The 12,168-nt window shown below is 44.4% G+C and overlaps 1 protein-coding gene across 4 annotated transcripts in view; it reads left to right on the top strand.

Moving 5' to 3' along the window:
* The window catches only part of TMTC1 (transmembrane O-mannosyltransferase targeting cadherins 1), a 260,656-nt gene that overhangs the window by 213,875 nt on the left and 34,613 nt on the right, over positions 1-12,168 (top strand). The gene's annotated exons all lie outside the window — the stretch shown is intronic.

Below are 12,168 nucleotides of genomic sequence, written 5' to 3'. Positions count from 1 at the left end.
TTTATCCATTTTCCTGTGGGTGAATACTTGGTTTATTACCAATATTAATGTTGTGACTATTCATGTCCCAGTCTTTGTATGTTGATTTTTCTTAGATAAATATCTAAGAGAATTGTGGGTAAATTCTTAATGTTTTAAGAAGCTGCCAAACCATTCTTCGAAGTGATTGTACCACTTTCCCTCCCATCAACAACGGTAAGAGATCCATGTGCTTCACACGCTAACATCTGGTAGTGTCAGTCCTTTATATTTTAGCCACGAGTAGGCATCAGCGTGAAATCCATACGTGTTCTTGATTCTATTTCTGTCCCCTTCCCCCGTCTAGTATTGTGGGCTCCCTCTTAGGTCTTCAGATTTTTCCCATTCCACAAATTTCTGTATACCCCAGATTCCCCGAGACGATCTTTCTCATTTCAGCTGTTCCCTCAAGTTGTTCTCCTAACTCCTTCTGAAATGTCTCCCATCAAATCGGCAAGAATGGTTAGGACTTGGTGCTTCTCCTTCCTCCTCACCTGTTCCTTCGGCGCTCATTCCCCCGATGTCTCTGAAGTGAAGAATACGACACTATTGACCTCCTCCTGCTTTTGAAGCTCTTTATTTCATTGTGTCTCATAACATGTTTTTTTTTTCTTTTACTTCCAACATCTATTCTTCTTCCACCTTCCCTATAAACTGAGGGGCAGCTGAGAGTTTCCCTGATTGTCTGTTCCATACACACATGGAGTCCAAATGTCTTAGCATTTAGGACTTTCCTCTGTCTTTTCCACCACTCTCCCGTGCTGGGTGTCTCTCCCTGACCACTTGACAGTATATGTGAAATACAAACCTGCAACCTTCATTAGAGAGAATATTGCAAAGGTTTTAAAGAACTCTTCTAGTTCATCTAAAATATGGTTTCACTTGCTTTTTTTTTTTTTTTTTTTTTTTTTAAGAGAGGAGTGGGGTAGGGGCAGAGGGAAAGGGAGAAAGAATCTTCAGCAGGCTTCACAGCCAGTGCAGAGCTGGACGCAGGGCTCGATCTCAGGACCCTGAGATCATGACCTGAGCCGAAATCAAGAGTCAGACACTTAACCGACTGAGCCACCCAGCCACTCCTCATTTGCATTTTTATCTTCTGTTCAGTGTTTGTACCAAACTGGATTATCTGGGAAAGGATGAGAACGTTTACCTTTTTGCTCAAGATTTGGGAGTACTTGTGTCTACACAGATTGCTAATTGTTAAAATATTTTTGTTAAGTATCTCTCCCCTACCAAAACCCTGTTCATTCATGCTGTGATTGCTAATGAATTGAGCATGAGTGAGTTGTTTAAAACCATAGTACAGTTTGCAAGGACCGGTCCCTTTTCTGAATGCCTTCTTTTGCTGTGATGGCTGCAGTAAACTCTGGTGAGGCCAGAAGACAGCCTGCAGGGGAGGCACTGTGAGGGAGAGCAAGCCTGAAGGGACCCCCAGTTTTGTTTACGTTCTCCTGAAGGAATTGGAATGTTTTTTCTCTCCTTGCATAAATATTTCTGACAGAGGATCATTAAACAGGCCTGACTGCTTTGTCAAATACAAGACTGTAGAGTGTTCAATGGTCTCCCCTGCCCTGAAAATTACGTCCCCGCCCCCACAGCCGTCCTTAAACTCCACAAGTTTCCCGGGCTCCATTTGCAGTCTGGTCTCCTTAAGATCCTGTGCTGGGCTCTGACTTGGAGCAACTCTTGACAGGAGATGTAGCATAAAGGAGGTACAAGTCAGTTATAAGAATTACAATTATAAGAGAAACGAACAAGAAAATGTTGAATCACTATACTGTACACCTGAATCTAACATAACACTGGTTGTTAACTGACCAGAATTAAAATATAAACTTAAGAAAAGAGAGAGCGATGAGGGTAACCATTGGGAATTTCTTCTTGCATGCATTACCTTACTTTAGGGGACCAGGCATCTCAACTTTTTAAGTCCAGTCGATCAATGTTGCCCTGACGCAGACGCTAAATTTGGAATCTAAGCTGTTAAATATTGTCAGAAGGCTTTCAAATCTATTTTTAGCTCTGTGTAGCTAGGAGGAGAAACACGAAGGGCCGAAAGAGGAATATGCATGTTCTCCGCGTTGCCTTGGGCCCACACTTGCCTGTGGTCTGCAGGGTGGGAAGCTTGCCTTGAAGTCTTCCTCCCACCTTCCCCTCCAGCGAGGACCCAGCCTGGTGCTTTCCCGTGGTCCCACCTGTCTGCGGGGCGGCATTGCAGGGCTCTCTGCCCTCAACCTTTCTGCCACCTGTCCTCCACCGGGCAATGAACACGCTCATAGCTGACCCCTGCGTGATGAATTACAAAGCCCTTCCTCACGCCACATACACCTGCCCACTCAGAGTAGTCAGAGGATAGGCACCGGCCTCTCCTATTACAGACAGGGAGCCCTGGGGTGGGGCAGGGTTGTGAGCAGTGGCTCTATCAGCGGGGGCCTCCATAGCCAGCACTTCCTGCTACATCTTGCTGTCACACCGTCTCTGTATCTCTCCTCACGACCAGAAGCTGTAGAAGAACTTAGTAAGTTTGGATCTCAGTTCTACCATGTTGTAGTGTGTGACCTTGGGAAAACAAATTTATTTTGCAATGCTTCCAATTACTGTTATGAAAGGGGAAATAATACCAGTAACTAGTGTTCATGAGTACTATGCATGAGAATGCCTATAAGTATTTAACATAGGACCTAGCCCCCAATAAAGATGAAATAAGTTTTAGCTATGATTAATTATTAGCCCAGGGACATAATTTCCCACTTCCAATTTGAAGCTCAGCTTCTTGGTATAAAATTAATAAAGAATCAGAAGGAAGTAGAGAATGCGTTTTCTAGCCCTGCAGTTGAACAGCTCCAGGCAATATTCAACCTCCTTAAGACTCAGTTTTCTCCTTTTTGAAATAAGGGGTGGGACTAGGTGATCCCTTAAATCTAACTGCAGGAATCTGTGGTTTTCACTCTGATGCCCGAGTTTCTCATCCCTTAACTGAAGTGGAAGACCAGAAAGGAGCTTGAGAGCCCCTTTTCTCTTCCGATGTAATACTTGCACTGGGACAGCATTCTGGTTTTGCTGCGAAGTTAGTCGGTGAGGCTTCTGGTGGAAATTCCAGACGAGAATCCGGCGGAGAAGTAGACAAGGAGCAAGCGGAGGTACCATCTATTGCATTGTCCCATGCGCCAGTCCGCTGAGCATGCCGCCTGTGTGCGTTTACCACACCCTTACAGGCACCTGAGGGTGGAGACTGATGGACACATTCAGCAGCTTTGGCCACCGAGGCACATGCAAGTGGAACATCGCATCCGAGTCGCACAGCTGCTGAGGGCAGAGCTGGGATTTAGACAGCAATCAGCCTGAGCCTAAAACCCGACGTGTGCCCATTCCACTGCATCATCACAGAGACCCTTCATCTAGGCAGTGAATGAATCCTGGCTGAATCAGGCTCTTCTCAGCTGCCTTCTCCTGCAGGTGCCAAACTGGGAGCACTGTTCCTGTGCTTCCCTTCAAAGCAAGGAAGGGCTGAGCATAAATATTTGCGTGAGCTTTGAAGGGATGCTGGCTTGGGACTGTTTCCCTTCACCCCCCACTCCCCTCCCTGCACGCGGGGCACAGAGCTGGCTTGAGATGTGCAGGAGCGAGGCCGTGGGGAGGCAAGCATCCTGCCGGGGTTCGGGGCAGTGACCTCACTGAGTTGATGACGACGTCAAGAGCCTTCTAAAGGAGTGAAACGGGAGGGATTCTGGACAAACATGTCCTCGGGACCTGCTCTGTGCCAGCTCCCGTGGGAGGGCTGATGTGAGCAGAGTCCCCATCTCCGCCGGTCTCTAACTCGCCTGCGTCAGGACTTCCTACCATTCTGCTCCTCAGTTTTCAGCTGCGGGGAGAGGTGTTAAAGGCCACTCAAGCTTGACCACTCGCACCGCACAGGGTGGGCACCCCAACTGCCTCCCATTGTGGCCACAGTGACCACACTCTGACCCTGCAGACTCACCTGTGTTGGCGGAGGGTGTGAGGTCTAGGTCATCCACTCTCTTAATGCTAAATATAGTAATTATAGTTTTGAATTGAAAAAAAAATGCATTCTTCATCACCCGGCAATATGAATCTGCCTTCCAGACAATTGTCCTGTCCGACTTCCATGAAAAGTCAAGCCACACAACCAGCGTGGGCACCGGTAAACTCGATGCTGTATTCCCACAACATTGCCCAGAGATATGCTCAGTTAACGTGACCATAAAAGGGGCTACACAAAATCTGATCCAATTTTCTTCTTTTCTTATGCAGGAGAGATAGTGGAGCCATAGAGGAGTGTGTGTTCTGAAAAGCTCATCTGTCAGATATTTACAATTTGACTTTCCCAATTCAGTTTTTCAAACTGGCAAAGTCTATGTGTCCCCCCTCCAAACCCCCCAAAAAATCAGAATCTTTTTCCTGTGTGAGAGACCTCATTTTGGGATCCAACAACAACAAAACTCTCCCAACAGTGGAATCATAACCAGGGGAGCCCCCAGCACTCCCAAGTTCACACTATGGTTAATGGGAAATTTTACTGCCGCCAAGTGGATTGCCAAATCCATTTATTTCTGTTCCTGGCATTTCCTAAATTCTCCCAAAATGTCAATACTTTTTCAAAGCAAGCATCTGCTTTTAGTTTAAATGAACGTGTCATGAGATTTTAGACAGGAATCCAAAAGTTTTCTAAATTGACAAACTTAACAAGTCCTTAATTACGAAAAGAAAATATGGTGAAGCCTTATTTGCTTTCCCTAAATATCTGTCATTGAGATAGAGCCAAGAAAGCGAGATGATGCAGACGTTTTTACTTACCACACAAGAAAAACAGCCCCACTGCTGTATAACCAAAGGGGAAATTCCCTGGGAAGCTACAAAGGTTTAATGGCAAAATTTGCACGTGATGAGCAAGATCTAATTTCTACTTAATGTTTCTCTCATGAAATCAATGATGAAGATGTTATTGGTCCCAGGAAGACCTTCTCAGGACTTTTAGCCTTTTGGAAGTTCCTGGGGGAAACCTGAGAGAGTAGAGTTTTGCTTGCACAATATTAGGAGATTTTTATTTATGCTGTGATCCCCGCGTGGACGACCTGGGCTGTCAGGCTCGATGCAGAGTAGAGGCACCCACAGGGAGAGAACACTGCCTGTTCCAGCTCAGTGTTTCTCAGCGTGCCCTCCGCCCCGTCCCCCACGCTAGCCTCCCCATCGTCGGGCAGATCAACTGGCCACTGTGATTGCCCTTTTTGGCTGCGATTGGCCCAGGACGTCTTCCTTCATTTTTGGCGTTCATCATCCTTTCACGTTTAGCCTTATACCCAGGGTCAGTTGAAAGGGCAAATCCCACACAGAAGCAGGGCAGAGTTTCCTGAAGCAGACACTCACGACCACGCCCGACAGTCACCCGAGGGGCTTATTAAGAATGCTGATTCCTGGGCCCTACCCCAGACCTACTGAATCTCAGGCCTGGGATTCTCCATTTTACCAAACACCCAGTGATTCTTAAGCACTAAAATTCGAGGACTGTTAATCTTGAGGGAAAGTGGAGACAAATATTTTAGGCCACGGAGGATCGTTGGTCATCAGCTGGTGCAGTCACTTGATGTTTCCTTATTTGGTGAATAAGCAAATGCAGGGTGTTGCAGGGCGGTAAATATTATCACGCTGGAACTTACCCTTACCTGCTCCCGTCACCTACCCAGGGGTCCCTCATGGTTCCACCAGTGCCAGTTAAACCCCCAACCGAAGCTCTGACAGTCCCTAGGGTGACATGAGTTTCCAGAGGGGTTCAGAATGTTCTTCTGTGTGACCTGTGACTGAAGGTGTCTGTCCATGGGGGATGTGCTGAGGTTTGATTTTTATCAATTCATTCACCAGTTATGGGCTACTTAGTGCAGACTTTTTCTGGGTTATTCGGGGGAGTAAGCTGTGGAGTTAGCTCAATCACAGGCCTGGCCGATTCAGATGCAAGTGCTATTTCCCTATTTTTCCCCTTTGGGACTGACCTGTCAATTTAGTGTAAATGGCTAACAGAGTGGCCCTCTATACATGGGGCTTACCTTGAAAATGGGCTTCTGATTTCCCCAAATTGCTTCTGATAGATCCAAAATGAATGTATTAGGAAGTTTTAATACTGTCTAATGCTGGCCCAGGGGTGATCTGTACTGTCAGAGTACATAGTAATTCCCATTATTAAGAAATTTTATAATGTCTATTTGAAATTTTCTGCCTCTTTTTTTTTTAATATCTTTTCACATGGAGATAACAGCCTAAACCTTTCTTTTCTAAGAAGCTTTCCTGGTTTTACTGAAGAAAAGGCTCAAAATTGCTCCTGATTCTTTCTTGCCCAAATATTCACCTTTAGCAATCACCCCTAAAAATGCAGACCCTCTCCTTGATGTGGTTCTGACATCAGCTGAGTGGATTCTGAACCGTCAGTCTGCCATTTTGGCCTTGTCGGCTGGGTGTCTGCCTTACAAGGAAGTTTCCAGGGGTAATGACTTGTTAGGGGTGCGATTTTACATCTAGTGCCATGTATTCATTTGTGTATTTAATGATGATTTAAACTGTATTAAAAATCTACTGTGGGGGCACCTGGATGGCTCAGTCTGACTTCAGCCCAGGTCATGATCTCAGGGTCCTGGGATTGAGCCCCAGAGTTGGGCTTCATGTTCAGTAGGGAGTCTGCTTGTCCCTCTTCCTCTCCCTCTGCCCCTGCACCCTACTCATGCTCACTCTCCCTCTCTCTCTTTCTGTCAAATAAATAAATAAAATCTTTAAGAAAAATTGTTATGGTATCAGAGAAAAAAATCACTTTGACATCTAGCCCTAATTTTTTGTGAATAGTTTAAAATGTGGAAGTATATTGCTTTTTTAAAAAGATTTTGTTTATTTATTTGAGAGACAGAGAAAGAGAGAGGGAGACAAAGAATCCTAAGCAGACTCCATGCTGAGCACAGAGCCCAACGTGGGGCTCGATCCCACGACCCTGAGATCATGACCTGAGCCAAAATCAAGAGTCGGATACTTAACTGACTGAGTCACCCAGGTGCCCTGAAAATATATTACTTTTCAGGGAATTTCAAAATCACTACACTCTTCTTGTTTTAAAAATTAACTAAAAAAAGAAGAGGGAGATAGGTTTTCATGGGTGATTTTGGAAACATTAAACAAGCTAATAAAAGCCAAAACATATATACTACCTACCTGGGACACAGGGAGATCTGGTAGTTTGCCTAAAGAAATACAGCTAGTAAATGGTAGAAGTAGAATTCGAAGCCAGTCCCCCTGGTTTTTGAATTTGTGCTCTTAAGTACTATGCAGAATTAAGACAGAGAAGCTGCTTTAATGGTATCTGGTAAGTAGGAAGTGCTCAATACATAAAAACTATACTTGTCATTTTCTTACAATTCTAAAGCTTGGGATGCTTCTGTCGTCCTTAGGATTACTTCTGTAATATTGAAAGAGCTGTAAAAATGGAGATATAAAATGGATGATAATATTATCCATCTCTACCTTCTTTAGGATATTGAAATACTTATTTAAGATTTACAAAGATTAGGAATAAAGAGTATAGTAAAACCATGTTTTTTCTAAAATTCATTTAGCAATTATTGAATTTCTACAATGTACAGGTCACTTTACTAAAATTATTGAATTTCTGCTGTGTACAGATCACTGGGATAAAAGAAGTAAGATTAATAAGACATGGGTCTTGCCTGTGTAGGAGCTTAAAGCCTAGTAATGGTCTCAGAGCGCCTAACGTTGAAGAGAGTGAGCGCAGACGTGCTGAGCGTGGCCGGCACGTGGAACAGGACAGATTCGAAGTTCTAGATGAGAATTCTGGTGTCACAGTAACTGTGTGCTGGGCTCACATCACTTAGCTCTCCAGATCTCAGTTTATTTTTGTTGGGGTGTCGGTTGCCGGTATTGTTTTCTAAATCTTGAAAATGGCAGTAATTATGCCTAATTCATTATACTTAAGGAAAACTAAAATAAAGAATGCAAAAGAATCACTTACTGTGTCCTTAGCAGAGAGTAAACGTTCAACACCCAGCTCCTGGGAAAGCGGGGAGTGTCGACAGCTTGCCTGCACGGCCCACTCCCGGGTGGACAAATGCGCGCTCTCCGCCAGGCAGGGGCAGGGGCCCCTCTGTGCTGAGCCAGGGCCTTGGAGAAGAAAGTGAGTGGGAGCCCAGATACTCTTTGGAATGTTGAGCTGCAGAACAAAAAGGGCAGCTGCCCCTTTGGAGGCCAGAACAGGGCTTCCAGACGGCGACTCCCCCACCATCATTTTTCCTCACAGGGATACAGGAACAAAACCAAGATATAAGGAAGGCAGCACATCTCTGTTTTCTAATTTTGTTATATGTTTCAAAGCTCTGATGAGGGATCATGCTTTGAGCTGGTGAGTCAGGGAAGCAGAGTTGGGCAGACAGGAGGGGAAAGCCATCTGTGAAGTGGCTTGGCTCGGATGCCAGGCCGAGAGGCACAAGACCTCCTTGAGGCCGGCCTTCTTGCTTGGACCAAGGCAAATCACTGAGGCCCTCAGAGCCTCAATTCCCACCGCTGTAAATCGAGGAGGATGAATTATACCCATATTTCTCAAATCTGAATGGCTGTCATATTCGCATGGGGAGTTTCCTATTAAGAGACCCAGCCTAAGAACACCAAGATCTTTTTAAAAGCACCTGACGTGATTTTCAAGTACACTGAGGGTAGAAAAGCAGTAGAGGTGGTGATCTCTTAGGTTCTGTAGGATAAATGCCAAAGGCCACGCAGTCTGGCTGGACCAGTGGGCACCTGGTTATGTTGGGAATGTTGCTCAGAACCACATTGTGGAAAGTTTTAAACAGTCTATCTGTGCGCAGCAGGGCCTTAATGAAGATTTTTATATAAAGGAATGTGTTGAAGGCAGTGCTCTAGAAAAAATATATCTGTCAGTTGTCTGCATGTAGTAGGAGAAGAAAGAGGGAAGTATAAACAGGTTGGGAACGAAGGGGTGAGCAAGCAAAACTGAAAGAGTTGTAGGGATATTGCCGCAATTTTTAATTAATATGAGACAATTAGTAGAGAAACATGGGCTGTAATGTGGATATGTAAAGGGATGCTTCTGAAGCCAGAATCAGGGTGAAGGGAAGTTCAGCTCTCACGCGGCGATCATGGTACTATATGACCAAAGAAGGTCCTATGGAGATGAATTATCTGCTCTAAGTTATTATGTCAAGATCACACCTATTTCATAAGCTCCCACCAAAGGCTGAGAAAAAGAGACACAATAGAGGAACTGGCTCTTCCCACTATTTCTCTTCCTTTCAGAAACAAAAACAACACAATTACTGCTTATGAGTTTCCCGGGCTTTTGTAAAAAACATTATAACATATGTGTTAGGGTGGCATGTGCCTGACACCCGTTGCTGTCTAATGACTCTCGAAGGCTCCCAGGGAAAAGTAGAATCATCCAAGAGTGCAGAGACAAGAGGAAATAGCTTGCATCTTGCAATACTCCTATACTAACCAAAATTACATGGTGAGCTATTTTTCTGAAAATGTGTCCATCCCTCAAGAGATTGAGATAGAGTTTTTCATAAAGAGTTAAGTTCCCTGTGAATAACTTTGTTGTTAACTTTACCAGTGTGTCCTGTGAATGTTAACAGACAGCCTCAAGTGTTTAGATTCCTAGGCTGCATTAAGTGGTAATTAATCTCACCGAATTCATATATAAAAGGTTTAAGTTGCCATTCTAACTGATGTGAGTCATTAAATCACTAAATTTTTACTACCAAATTGTTGTGGGTTTTTTTCCTGCTGGTTTTGAAGAATATTCTAGTTCAGTTATGTCCTGAGGGACTTAATCTTCAGCCTTAATTTCCTAAGTCCAGATCTTCTTGTGGATTTGGGGAGCATTTCCAAATTAACGTGAATAAAGAGTTATGAGGGGCACCTGGGTGGTGTGGGTAGTTAAGCATCTGACTCTTGGTTTCAGCTCGAGCTGTGGTGGTCTCAGGGTCTTGAGGTCGAACCCCCCTGCATCAGGAGACTCACTCTCCCTCTCCTTCTGCCCATCCCCCTCTAAAATAAAAAAATAAATCTTAAAAAAAAAATACATGAAATCCTTGGAGGAAGAGTTCTGCTAACCATGAAAGCATTAGTCAAATTACCAGGATTAAAAAAATTAGCTTTCATTTACATGTGCCCATGGAAAGTACTTCAAGGTATATTTTAGGTTAAAAACCCAGGAGTATGTGAACATAGTGGACCCCTGTAGAGTCTCACAGACACTCTTTAAATGTTTGTTGACTAAATGAATGAATCAGTAAAAAAAAAAAAAATCACTTAAGAGAGCTGTGATGCAGATTTCTTACAACCCTGCAACTTTCAGGCCACATCCCAAAAATAATCCAGTGATGCGCACAGGTGTTATGCCTTGCTCTTAAGGGCAGGACTGTGGGTCTAGAGGAGCCCAGTAGGAGTTAGCTCACCCCCAGTAAGAAGAGGATAGCGTGGACAGCCACCTCCCTTAGGAAATAGCTAACTTATAATAGACCAATGATAGATGTTGGCTAAATTGAACAGTTGAATGCAAGGTCTGTGCTGGAAACATGACTTTTTTTTCCAAGGTCTATGATTGAAGACCCTTTTCCAAGTAAAATTGCTTTGGAGCATGCTGCTTCTAGCACTTGGAACTCAAACTCGTGGAGTCAATATCAGTTTTCCCCTCCAGATCTTCATCGTACAGGACCGAAGCCGTGAGGGTTTGCAGCCGGAGCTCCACTGAGCTGCCTTGGCTAATTGATGGAGCAATTCTGCTGGAATCTCAGTGTGCGAACGCCTTACCAGAGAAGCTTTTTAAAATGTAGGGTTCGATTCAGGAGGTCTGGATGGGGCCGGAGGCTCTGCATTTCTAACAAGCTCCTGGTGAGGTTGATGATACTGGCGCATGAATCTCACGTCGGGCAGCAAGGTCGTAAGACGTGGGTATCTAAGTAGTTGGAAGAAGCAGATACGGTGTGTTGGAAGAGCACTGGCTCTAGACCCAGAGGACTGGTTACATCAACCTAATAAGTCACTCAGCTTTTCTGAATCCGAATTTTCTCATTAGAAAGATGAATATGATAGGGCCGTGAACACCCGCTGCACAGGATTGTGGTGAAAATTAATACTGTTGTGTGAAGTTACCAGAGCATAAGGTACATGGCCGCATAAATGATCGTTGACCCCAAATAATGAAAACAGAAGCGCGCAATTCTATATTGGTACCTGGGAAAGATGGGGGGGCCCTTAGACTGTGTGCTCTGTATAGTTCAGGGATTCTGGTTTTCTATTCCACTGCTTTTACCACTTACAATGTCTAGCACTTAGCAAGTGGTTGGTGTTTGGGAAATTGTATTAGTAGCAAAGTTGATCACTGCCAGTGTATATTTTTGGCTTCAAAAATACTGATGTATCAGGATAATGACCTAGTGCCTCCCCTGTGGCACTAGCAGGAAAGAGAACTGCCACCCAAAATATCGGTAATAACTTTGGGGCCTTGAGTCCTCTCTGAACCAGAAGTAATCACTTCCAGGAGAAGACTAAAATGAAGAAAACAGAACCAGCCCAGATCTTCAGTAGAAATATAATGATGAAATAGCTGATCATTCTTTGCCAGCCAGTAGTCACAGTATTTTCTAACTTCACGTGTGTATAAATGGATGCCTCTTAGATATAAAAGCAAAGGTTAATGTGAGCAGTTCAGCGGGCTTGTCCCTGGTAGGTGGCCCAGCCACTGTTCGGAGCCCAGCCTGCGGGGGTGCAACTAGTACTCAAGGGGCTCAGCACGTGGTCCACATCGTTGTGAGCCGGCTCCCACCAGCGCCTCCACACCTGTCCTCCGAGGGTCAAGGTTTCTGGTTAACAGACTTGTAAGATATTAAAGAAAGCTCTCAGTGCATAGCAGGAAAGAGAAGGTAGAAAAATCAGTGATAAACTGCAGTATCATGTACATCTCTTTCCACTGACGATTCAGAGACAGAAACTGTCGGCACCTTGAGACAATCTAGTTTAATTCATTTGCAGGGAAATCCAGAGGGAATCAGGTTATCTTTGCTAAAAGAAATGAGATTTTAACATCAAATCAGAGGATTTAAACAAAGTGTTATTAAAAGATGT

The sequence above is a fragment of the Ursus arctos genome, unplaced genomic scaffold (genome assembly GCF_023065955.2).
Source record: "Ursus arctos isolate Adak ecotype North America unplaced genomic scaffold, UrsArc2.0 scaffold_26, whole genome shotgun sequence".
In the NCBI taxonomy this organism is placed as follows: domain Eukaryota; kingdom Metazoa; phylum Chordata; class Mammalia; order Carnivora; family Ursidae; genus Ursus; species Ursus arctos.
The sequence above is the reverse complement of the archived record's forward strand: the minus strand, read 5'-3'. Positions and strand labels throughout refer to the sequence as shown.